Source organism: Lissotriton helveticus, chromosome 9 (assembly GCF_964261635.1).
Source record: "Lissotriton helveticus chromosome 9, aLisHel1.1, whole genome shotgun sequence".
In the NCBI taxonomy this organism is placed as follows: Eukaryota; Metazoa; Chordata; class Amphibia; order Caudata; family Salamandridae; genus Lissotriton; species Lissotriton helveticus.
This window is the reverse complement of record NC_136070.1, coordinates 520,488,634-520,501,371: the sequence shown is the minus strand read 5'-3', so window position 1 is coordinate 520,501,371 and position 12,738 is coordinate 520,488,634. Positions and strand designations below refer to the sequence as shown.

Below are 12,738 nucleotides of genomic sequence, written 5' to 3'. Positions count from 1 at the left end.
CTTGCAAAATAAAGTCATGTGGTAACGTGCGCAAAAGCAGCATGATGGCAGCAGAGCTCATGCTATGGTCTATTGAGATATGGGATAAAATTTGGCTTAAATTGCGCAAATCTTCTAAGGCTGCAAACATCACTCAGACTTTGTTTTTTGTTTATAATAGACTCTTATTATCGCCACTTGCCCTTAGCAAATATCATTCAGATTCTTCTGATACATGTTGGACATGCTCCTTACCTCATGCAGATCTGGTACACTCACTCTTCACCTGTGCTCCAGTTCATACTTTTTGGACTCAGGTTTGGTCCCAAATTAATACTATCTTTTCCTCAAATCACCCTTTTTCTGTTACTCACATTTTATTAGGAAGCTTATCTCCTATTTGGGTCCATCATACACCTAACGTCAAGATAATAGACTTACTATTAGCAGTTGCCTTCCAGCAAATCACTAAACTTTGGAAAGATCACACTAAACTTTCATATCAGGCATGGTGGTATGCTGTTTATTCTAACCACAGATTGGACACAACCTTTGTTTATCCACTAGTTTTAGCCACAAAAAGAAGACAACTATGGGACCCCATTACGTCCTTCTTTGATTTGAATGCTAGGCGCTCTTTGTCTATAACTCCCCTCCAACAAGAAGTTGCAAAACCTCCATAATTTCCTTCTATTCACTATATACCTTCATTTGCATGTATAGTATGTTTTATGCCTAATTGATTATTATTCCACTGCTTTTTGTTTTTCACTGTATCTTGTTTTATTATAACTGATTTATTTCTCACCTTTACATCTCATACCTTTTAATGTATGTTCATCATAACACTGTTAATATTGTAACTTGCATTCTTTTATACTATTTACCTCAATAAAATTCTTCTGAACTGAAAAAAAAAAAGAAAAAAAAAACTTAGCAAAATCGACAATGACCCTAACAGCCATATAACAATGTCTCTATTAATCCTCTTGACTTATGATGTAAAAGGCACGGTGTACTTTGATGTCCTCGCTGCTAAAAAGCAAAATGGACTATAGCTTTAAAAATCAAATAAACCCACCAAGATATGAGCGAAAGAAATGAAAATTAGCACACTAGGGCGGACTGATCTAGCATATATTATGCAATATTTTGTCTCTATCTCTTATGGTTTCTGACTTATAATGTAAAAGGTATGGTGTACTTTGATGTTTTCACTGCAAACTAAAAATATGAACTGTACATTCAGAAATTATTTCAAGCCACTGAACTATGAGCCAAAAGCTTGAAATTTGACACTCTTGGGCAGACTGATCTCACCAATATTATGCAGGTTAAATTATGTCTCAATCTGTTATGTTCCCTAAACTGTGATGTAAAATGTACTGTGTTCTTTGAAGCCTTTGCAGCAAAAAGCACATGGCATGAACTGCTTAAATAGAAACCTATACAACAAGCCAGAGTAACAGGAAGAAGGGGGCTGAACTAGAAGCCCCAGGAACACTCGCGGCAAGACGCCACTATCGTTGCTGTTTGCGCACGGAGGTGCCTTTATCTACCTGCCAGGGCTCCCGCAGTGCAGGAACAAGAACAAGTCAGAGTAACAGGGAGCAGGGGGGCTGAACTACACGCCCCAAGAACACTCGCATTAGGACGCCGCTGGCATTGCCATTTGCGCCTGGAGGCACCCTTATCATTCTGCCAGGGCTCCCGCAGCACTGGACGTGTGTGGGTCGTGCCAAGGCATGGCCTGGGTGAAGACCGGGCCAAGAGCGGGCATGTCTGTGCCCGTACGCGGTCTGACAAGGCTGGGCTTGGCCCCCCCTCTTTCAGCTGAGTTAACGACAATATTAGGTGAGAACATTTGCTTTTACATATTATTAACCATGGGGAAATGAATAGGACCCACAGTCCTGCATCCCTCTGTCACTATTGACAACAAGTTGGAGAGGGTGGTTAATATTGTTACTATTGAAATCAAACTACTGGAGCGCTGATTGTCCTGGCGACACAGACTGTGCTTGGTAGCGGTGTTACATCTGTTTCTATGCTAGATGGGCTGACTCCTTGTTTATCGTGGCTGGTCACAAGCTCCCTGCTGGTGGTACTGATGGCTCTGGGTGTGGTCTTCTCATTAATCAACACATCACGACCGTCCCCATTGCAATCACGGCTCCAAAATACCATGAGGAAAGCCTATTTGTACCAAAAGGAAGCAACCCCCACTCACTGGTGCACCACAAAGTGACCTAACTTCTTGGATACAGCCATCACCTAGCTCACAATCTATGGCCAAACCATCGAACAATGATGAAACCTGATCCTCTCAAGCCCAGACTGAAGATAAACCTAAGACATCACACATAGAGCAGTCCCTTGTTAATGTATTATGCTCCCGGGTTGGTGATTTAATAGATAAGAAACTCAGTCCTCTGATGGATCACCTAGAGACTCTAATGGACAGGTTTTGCAATTGGGTAATGGCTGCTAATACGGATGCTCTGGTGGGTAGGGATAATCACTTGATCAGCGTTTTAGCCCCAAAGAATCAAGCCAATGTGGATCACTGTCTGCTGGACATTCCTTCAACTGTATCTTTTAGCAGATGTATGCAATTGATTGATCGGCAGCCACCAAACACCATGGTAACACATAATCCCATAAGTAGTGAAAACCCGCACATTTTAGTTCGAAAGGGCCCCTCTGCCCTCCCCAGTCCAAAAACCAAACCTAACTCTATACCTAATTGTTTCCCAGAACCTTCTGGTAAGAGCACTTGTGTTACCCATCACTCCCAAATGGGACTAGTTTTAAAACCAACACGGTCATGCTGAATTTTCCTCCAGTTGCCTGCCCTTCTGTTCTGGTGTTGGCTTGACGGCCTCCACTTAAGGCACATTATAAGAAGTCCTGGGGAGAGCTTTGTAACAAATGTGCTGACTGGCTATGCAACAACAAACAGTTTGATGTGATGAATATGAATGAGATAATTATAGTACAGAGAGTGGGGGGTGTGGTGGTTCAGCTAAAAACATCGAAGGGGATTGCATTGTAATACATTTCCGCAGACCTTCTTTGGTAAGGGCTATATTAAGACAAGAGACCCCTAGACATACTAACATTTGGCCATTTCCTCTAGGTTATTTTTTACAAACTACCCCAGGAGCTATTACACGAGGCACATAATCCTTTGCTGACCAGAACAAATTTGAGATGTTGACCGACCTAGAAGCCCAGGACTGACTTACGCCTATAATAGCCGGCGGAGCTGATCCACCATCTCCACGCTTATTGCGTGCATCCTCAATGGTAGTTCAATCGGACATAGAAGGGGCTTTGGCTTGTGATAACCAGGTCCTGAAAATACTTATTTGGAACGTGGCCGGTCTACAATCAAAGATAGTATTACTTGTTGGGCTGCAGCTAATCAGGCAATGTGATATTTTAATGTTTCAGGAAATCTGGGCTACCAGAGATATATACCTCGAGGGCTTTGAGTGTCATAATATTCTTGCACCACCACCCAAAACGGAACAGCCCTCTGGTGGTCTAGCCATATGGGTGACTATTGCGGTGGGTGTTGTGTCAAGGCTGTACCAATTCATAATGTTAAAAGGTTATAAGATACAAAAGGGGTATGACCCTATATCTGATTAATTTTTTATAATAATGATTTTTATACAGAACCTACCACTAAATTTATTAGCCTTTTTGAATACGTTACTGCCCATAGAAATTCAAAGGATGCAAACACTAACCCAGTTGGTATATGCAGGCAAACGACCTTAACAACACGGTCAGAACACCGCAATACATTTACATCTTTGCTTTTACAGCGCAAATCGTTACCACGACTTGCACTGGAGGGCGTTCTAGACTAAGGAATAGTGTGATTTGCTATTCCAACACCTTCCCTACTGTACGTAGGCTGGAGTTGTAATAGTAATTCATACCATTCCTAAGTCCAGCGCCCTACAGCGCAAGTTGTTGTAACGACTTGCGTTGTAAAAACAGCAATGTAATGTACCCCGACCTAAATGATCGCGTTATTACATCATACATCCTATATGCCTGTGAGTGATTTTAATGCTAAGCTGGCCCCATACCCTTTTTTCGGCAATCTGTTTCCAACTCTCCTGCCCTTGAGTCAGGCACACTTGCCCTCAGCTATAGTTAAGTAGAGTGGGTTAAAGATATATTACCCTGTTGAAGGCTATGGCTGAAACGCGTTGGTCTATTGTCTGCACTGATAGTGAAATCGATAAAATAAAATATACTTACGAAAACGTCGGTGCCTGGCTGTGCTGCTCTTCTTCCTTAACCTCGGATGGAAGGCTCTTTGGATATATATGTATATATTCCAAGGATTTTCCGATGTCTTCACAGAATCACGAAGGCTGCAGAAACTGATACGGACCCAGAGTAAGTGCAAATGAAGTTTTATTGTTTGTGCTTCAGATCGCCATGACGCGTTTCGCGCTGCCCAGAGCGCTTGATCACATGAGACAGTCAATACTCAGGTCATTGGTTTAAATAATCACATTGGATAGTCACATGTTTCAGCCTACAATTCATATGGAAATAGTAGAGTTCCGCAGTTAAAAAACTACAAGCAGTTACTTATGTGCAAATTACATTTAACACATTATTGACATTCCGGCTGAAACATATAATATTTAAAACTACTTTTCGTATAAAACCAATGATCCTGAAAGAACAAGTGTATAATAGTGCAAAAAGCAAGTGTTTAAAATCAATTCTTTCTTATTATTCTGAGACGCAGCTTTATAAGTTACAATGTTTCTGTTATGTGTTTTTTTATTTTTTCAATTTTTAAGACTTCTAGAAGCTTTTTTATCTTTTGTCATTTATTGATGGACAAGAGCAAAATAAACCAGTTGAGTAACATCGGAGCCCCAATGTTACTTTTGCCATCTTAATGGGAGTAAAGTGCATCGTGCTTTTACAAATACAGGTGGGTGTATTCTGAAACGGTCTTATATCAGTGCAAATACCCACTGAATCAAAGTAGATGGGTGTTGGGCTAGGGATGTATGTAAGATCTACAATATTGCTTATGAAATGGGCCTAATAGATCTTCTCTCATATATCTCACCATTCCATTTATCATAAATACACTGTTAATGATTCATAAATATGCCACAATATATATAAAAACCTTAAAATGGTTAAATATTGGCTAAAATGAATTCATTATCATTATATCAAATTGATAAAAAAAGTTTGTTTATATATATACATATGAGAAGTTCTGTTGTAAAATGTAAACTGTAAATAAATATTTATTAATAAATGTTTAAAACCCATAAAAAATTATTAAATTAGATATGCCTACATCTCCCTAAAATTCAGATTCCATCAGTGTATGACCCATATGGTTGTACCCTTAAAGACATGTAAATAGATCCTCTGTAATATTAAGACCCGAAGAATGTTTTGTATTTAACTCTAATATATAGCGGGTCTCGAGGCGGCGTAACTTCTCCTCTCTGTTGCCGCCTCGTCTACTTCCAGGGACACAGTCTATTACAAGGTATTTTAGTTCACTACTTTTGGAATCGTGTTTGGCTTTGAAGTGTCTTGCCACTGGGTAAGTATTGTCTTGGTTGCAGATTGCTCTAATGTGTTGTAAGATCCTTTTGTGAACGGGGAGCTTGGTGCTCCCTACATAGAGCAAATTGCATGGACAAGACAAGACATAGACTGCATACTCCGTTTTACACGTGAGTAGCTTGTTAATCTTGTGCTCCTTCAAATCAAATGGTGAAAGGTAACTAGTTTTGTTCACCGCTTGTAAACAGGCTTTGCATACTTTACAATTGAAGAATCCTGCATGCGACTGAAGCCAATTATTAGATTCCAAGACCTCTGGACTGGTTTTGAAGAGCTCATCCTTCATAGATTGGCCTCTACTATAAGTTATAGAGGGTCTTTTGGGAAGATATTTACCTATTATTGGGTCGCTTAAAACCAAGGGCCAATTTCTATTGATAATGGTTTCAATTTGTTTGTGTTGGGAGCTGTATTGAACAATTATCCTGAACTCAGGTGTGGTTTCTAAAGTGTCCACCCCTACTGTTGTTACATTAGACCCTCCCGTTAGGAGTTCCAGCCTGCTTTTCTGCATCGATTTAGAGATGGCAGCATCGATTATTTTCTCTGAGTAGCCCCTCTCTATAAATCTTACTTTGCTAGCATTCTGGGCTTGCATCAGATCATTCTCCCTGCTGTGGATATGCTTTAATCTCAACATCTCCCCGTATGGGATGCTATTGATAAGGTGTTTGACATGTGAGCTTTTAGCGTGTAGGGTGGAGTTCCCAGCAGTTAGTTTACGATGGAGTCTGGTCTCAATTTTGTTTTGTTCAATAAATACCTCTGTATCCAGAAAAGTGATTGATGTCTTACTGATGGTGGCAGTAAATTGCATGTTAAGGTTGTTCCTATTAATGTCTTGCACAAATCTTTCTGCTGACTCTAAATTCCCGTCCCATATTATGAACAAGTCCATAGGTTCCCGGTGCTCAGTCATGAGGACCAGCTCCTCCCACCAGCCCATGTGAAGACACGCGTAGCTGGGAGAGAAGCTGGCCCCCATGGCAACACCCTGCAATTGTCTGTACATCAAGTTATTAAACATGAACACATTGTTACTTAGACAAAAGTCCACCATCTCCAACAACATATGTCTGTGTTTTGACATGTTACTCAAGGATTTCTGTAAATAAAAGTTAAGTGCATTCAGACCATCAGAGTGTACAATGCTCGTGTATAATGAGCTTACGTCCAACACTATCAGTCGATATTTGTTCTCCTACTTGATATCTTTTATCTTGTAGAGGAAATCACTGGTGTCACTCACATACGATGGTAGATTTTTTACGTGACTTTGTAAAAAGAAATCCACATATTGGGACATATGTTTCAGACATCCATTTCTAGCGGATATAATCGGTCGACCTGGGGGGTTCTTTGCATCTTTATGTAACTTCGGTAGGAAGTATATTGTTGGTACTACCGGGTACTCATTTTTTAGGAATTTGTGTTCTCTTCCCGTGATTAGACCCTCTGATTTCCATTTGGATAATTTTTGTTGTAAAAATTGGCATACATTATCTTCAATTCTGTTCCAGTGTATTTAGTGTAGCAACGTTTATCACTCAATTGTGCATGGGCTTCTTTGATATACAAATCCCTGTGCATTAATATATATATCTTTTTTTTTTACCAAAAGCTCCTTCCGAAGATCCCTCGCCTTTGTAGGGGTGGCTCGGTGCCGGCGGAGCAGCCGGTAAGATCAATGAAAGTAGAAACGGCATTCCAACGAGCACTCGGGTCCGGAAAAGAAACACCAGGATCCGTACTTATGCCAAAACGTGTGAACAAGCCCTTTGTAATGGCAAAACCCGTCACAACAGGTTTATGACCTTAATAAACCTCTTTGTTTTGGCATAAGTACAGACTCTGGTGTTTCTTTTCCGGACCAGAGTGCTTGTTGGAACGCCGTTTCTACATATATATATATATATATATATATATATATATATATATATATATATATATATATATATATATATATATATATATCCAACCAGACGAGTCGCTTTAGAACCCTGCCGCTTTCCCAAAGGCGGGCCTCGGATGGGATAGCGAGTCCCTATGCATACAGCCAAAAACCTTCTCCGTGGTAAGAAAAGCAATCCGGGCCACTTAGAAATGCAAAGCGTGTTTTATTCAATGGCTTTCTCGACGCGTTTCGCAGGTGAAACCTGCTTTATCACGAGACAGAAACCTAGCACCAAGTGCTTTTTAAATACAGTCACATGTTTGTTCAATTCACATCCATGGAAGACAGACTAGTCGGTATATCTGCGGGCTGAGTTTGTTACTCTAGAGCTAAATAATTGACAAAAATAAAAGCTGCAAAATGCGTTAGATTAACACGCAGAATGCAGTAAATTAAATCAACTGGACTAGAATTATTCAAGCTGCAAATGCATAATTAACATTAGCGAACAGTGCATACACTCAGCCCGCAGATATACCGACTAGTCTGTCTTCCATGGATGTGAATTGAACAAACATGTGACTGTATTTAAAAAGCACTTGGTGCTAGGTTTCTGTCTCGTGATAAAGCAGGTTTCACCTGCGAAACGCGTCGAGAAAGCCATTGAATAAAACACGCTTTGCATTTCTAAGTGGCCCGGATTGCTTTTCTTACCACGGAGAAGGTTTTTGGCTGTATATATATATATATATATATATATATCGGTTGACAGTTAGTAGTTATAGTTAGGACCTTGTTTCTATTCAAAAAACATTTTTTCTTTTGCTAATATCTTTGGTGCTGTTTGACGAATCTTTGCTACATTTTTAAAACTAATGGTTCACTCAGGTCAGCTTCTGTCTTGAAAGCTTCGGGGTGATTCATCAAGAGGGGGCCGAGAAAAAAGGGTGTTCCCAAAACGCGTTTTCTACATGTTCATTTCAATAGGAACTTTAGACACGGCTATAGCCCGAAACTGCTGAACGGAATTACACCAAATTTGGCAAAAAGGAAGCTCTTGGTTCAGAAAGCGTGCAATGGTGTAAATCCGTTCAGTAGTTAATGAGAAATTCAAAAAATATAAATATCAATATCTTAGGGCCCTCCTGAGCACAAGCTTCATTCTGATTGGCTGCCAACACTTCAAACCAGAATGTGTTGGCAGCCATCTTGTGACTCGGTAATACTGAGTCACAAGAAATCAGTTAAAAAAAGGATAAAAAAACAAGAAAAGCGGGCAGTGTAGAAACACCCTGACCCCCTAGGCCTGCTCAGGGGGTCCCACTAGGACCCCTAGGGCCAAAAAAAGCATTTAAAAAGAAATAGGCTGAATTTGTGCTGGGTGTGCAAAATCGGGCAAATTTTATTTAAAAAAAGAACGGTCTCCCGCACTTCATTTCTTTAAGCTTCTTTAAGCCCCTTTAAACTTCTTTAGGCCCTTGGGTCCAATTAATTAGTGGGGCCCCGCGGGGGCCCCTGCAGTCCCTGGGACCGCCTCCTCCACGGGGCTTCATCCATAATAAGCAGGGGGCACAGTTACCGCCCGGGGCTTATTTACATAAAAAAGCAAAAAGGAGCTTCGGGCAGCTCTATACAAGTGCTATTGTGAGGATAGGCTGGCCAAAGAGTCCAGTAAACCGAGTGTGGCCTTGTTTTTGAACATTGAGAATGACCATCTACTGGCTGTCTATCTAGCTAAACCTATGGGCCGCTGGGAGTGTGGTCTCCTATTTTGTTTAAGGGCAGGTAGTGTTCAGTACTTATTATGCTTCCCTCTGAGTTTTCAAGCTAACCTTCATCTCGCTCCTTGTCCATGCGATGGCCGCTCAGGCCAAACCCTATTGCATTTCTTATTTTTTTGCATTTATTATATGCAATATACAAAACTGTTCCTTCCTTTTCTTAAGAGGCGTTTCTATGTAGATTATAGAGAAGCATACAGGACCCGTCCTAAATTGAAGGAGGAGTTAATAATTTGTGTGGGGGCCTTTGTAAAAACTGCTGTTAGAGCTTGTAATTGGAGGAACACTGTATGATTGTATTTTAATATCTTTGCATTGTATTGAACTTATATGTGTTTCCTTTTTAACATATCACAATTTTGTGTTTTTAATATTCCAATGAGTTTGTTCTTTTATGGATTTGTTTTTATCTGAAGAAAGTCATAAAGGAAATTAAATGAAACCTATATTGTAGCTAAACATTTCCTTTTGGAAAGATATCTTGAAGATTGGAAACTCAAAGACAGCTAGCCACTGTATGCAGTGGATCAATTTTTTATGAAGTAAAGCCAAAAACCACAGTGCTCGTCCTGCTTATATATTCATAGCCTTCCTCTTATAAACTAAAATAAATGCTAACTTGAATTCAGTAGAGCACAGTCTGTAAAAAATAATTGACCATGAGCAATAGCAATATAATACAAATGTTCTTTGTGTGGTAGGAACCTAAGATTATATCAAGTATCTATTAAAAATCATTTATAAATCTTCAAATGACAGCAGATTGTGTATTCGAATATTTCAATTGCCACCTAAAATTATAACAATGATGAAAACCTAAAAGACCGACAATGCTTACTACAATCTCATGTATTTTTTAACCCTGGGCAAAGCACTACGCTACGCTTGCGTAGTTTGCGAAGTTTCCACTACTTCGCAACACGCGAACTGCACGTAGCACAGTGCAAACACACGTAGCGTAGTGCAGTGGTAATTTTTTGCTTGCTCGCGGTCCTAAACGTCAAGTTGGTGACCGTGAGCAAGCAAAATGACATCCCGGCGAGACTTTTTCCTCGTTCGCAATCAGCAACATCAAGCTGCCGATTGCGAGCGTGGAAAATAAACCTCCCAGCGAGATTCTCAACGCGGGGAGGTCAGGTTTCTCATTGCGAGTGGTCGCGTATGCTCGCGACTGCTCGCGATGAGAAACTACCAGTCCGCGTTGAGAAAGCTGCCACTCGAGAAAAATCTACTCGAGCGGCAGAAAACTACAGCTCGCACTGTGCAAGATGCTGTTTTCAATGATTGCACAGTGCTGGATGCTTATCCGCATTATGCAATCATTGAAAACGTCATCTTCCACAGTGTGAACAGGGTACTATGCAGTGTGCGTAGTGCTAAGCATAGTTTGCGTAGTGCGAAGTGCACTACGCGTAGCTACGTGTACTTCGCGAACTACGCCCAGGGTTAGTATTTTTCAGAAACGTGTATCCCTCTGGTTTGCAGAATTTGCTTGAAAAGTTCATTCTCCCTTGCTGCTCACTTGATGAGAAGATGCATGTAGAGCCGCTCCTCAGAGGTGGTAGAGGGAGCTGTGAAGGAAGCTAAAGATTCGGTTGTCTCACATCTTCATCATGGAAGGGTGTTCCAAAATGAGAATCTTCAGGAACTCTTTGATGAAACTAACACAAGAAATGTAATCACTCTGCTCAAGTCAAATTGAGGCTCTATTGATAGAAAGTCTGACAACTCACTTTCATTGTAAGAAAAATATACATTTTGATTCATAATAATTATGTGTAAGCTGTAAGTAAAGTTTACATTTTCAGTAATATTTGCTCTTCTCTCCTCTGTGGTTATATATTGTTTTATGCTCATAACAATCTCAAAATAAAACCACCCTTTTACCTCATTTGGTTGGACTTTTCTATGCATCATTTCCTATCTGTCACAAGAAAACGTTGGATTATAACTTACTCTGTTCCTCAGTTCAAGTTTCAAATATTGCATTTTTCTAATTTTTAGACATTACCAACCAAGTGAAGCAGAACCTGAAGATGCACAGCTTGGAGAAGAAGAGACAATGCAATGTGATAAACCTCTTGGAATGTAAGTTGTAACACTGATTTTTTGACTTTTATAAAGTAGGTTTTTGCTCTAAACAGTTAACCAAATTAATTCCTAATTTACTGTAGCTGTAAAAGACACAGATGTCAAGCGAAGCCATCTGGAGAATGTCTCATGATTTTGATGGTAGTAAATAAGGATTTCGGCAGTGTTATGCAAAAAGTGATCAGCAGCAGTGAATTAAGTGTTCAGGAGCACTTGCAAGTTTTATATTATTTGAAAGCAATTTGGCTCCTGAAATATCTGCAAAAGCCAATTATTGTCAAAAGCTTTCTTGTAAGAATATGCATTAAACATGTATTTCCAATTTGAAAGGTGCATTTATTGGAGATGTTCAAAGATGTTCATGTTAAATAAAACCTTATTTGCACAGGTTGAAGAATGGTTGGAAAGGATCCAACAGACTGAGGATGGTATGACATTTTCCATTATGACAGTTATGGAATTGAAGAAAGGGAATAAGCAAGAAACAAGATTTGCTTTAAATGCTGTTGAAGAAAATCTAGGTACCTTTTTATAAAAATGCAACATTTTGTTTTTCTAAACATACACCCAATTGGGTTTTCGAGAATGTTGTTTTTTGAAACCTTTGGATGATAAGGTATCCCTAAATATTGATTGAATGTTGCTTTTTAAATGTCATCTCTGAAATTCCAGTATTATCATCTAATTATTCTCATTGTATGTAACACAATTATATTGGAATATATTTAATGTATATTAATATAAAACTCAAACTTTGTTTTAGTGGTTTAGCATATTTTTTTACAATGCTACATCCCAAGATGGTGAAGAACAGTAAGGCACTAATGGAGAGCAGCTCAGGAAAAGATTACCTTTTTGTTTCTTCTGAAGGAGAGGAGGTTTACAATGCAACAATACATTTCACATGGTTAAATGAAAGGTAAATATTTGCTATGGTGATGATAATTCTAAGTAACTATTATATTATTCAACTATAACATGAATGTGCTTATGTAATATGTAATCTCTAGCCAGATTCAGTGCAATCGTTATCTCTTGCTAACAACATAAAGTGAAGGGTGTTTGTGGAAATAGTTTTTCTAATATGTGCAACATATTAACTTGCTGTTTCTGAACTGACTGTTTCTGCCTTTATTTGTAGCTTTTTCAACTAGTAAATATTGAATGGGGACTTAGGGCCTGATTAGGAGTATGATGGTCTCAAAACTGCCGTTCTTATGGGAGCGGACTGACTACCCCGTCCTCGATGGTCCAAGCAACCGATTAGGACCATGGCGCTGGACCACCATAAGACGGCTGCCACTGCCAGGATCTAGGATCCCATGGCTGCGGCAGTGGGGAAAGGCACAATCTGTGGCG

The 12,738-nt window shown here is 39.7% G+C and overlaps 1 long non-coding RNA gene across 2 annotated transcripts in view; it reads left to right on the top strand.

Annotated features, from left to right (window-relative positions):
- LOC144781492 (uncharacterized) overlaps window positions 1–11,895 on the top strand; it is a 61,720-nt gene extending 49,825 nt beyond the window's left edge. For both annotated transcript variants that reach the window (XR_013600999.1, XR_013600998.1), the window contains 2 exons: window positions 11,293–11,376; window positions 11,768–11,895. This is a non-coding gene — a long non-coding RNA (uncharacterized LOC144781492). The remainder of the gene's footprint in view (window positions 1–11,292; window positions 11,377–11,767) is intronic.
- The last annotated feature ends 843 nt before the right edge of the window (window positions 11,896–12,738 follow it).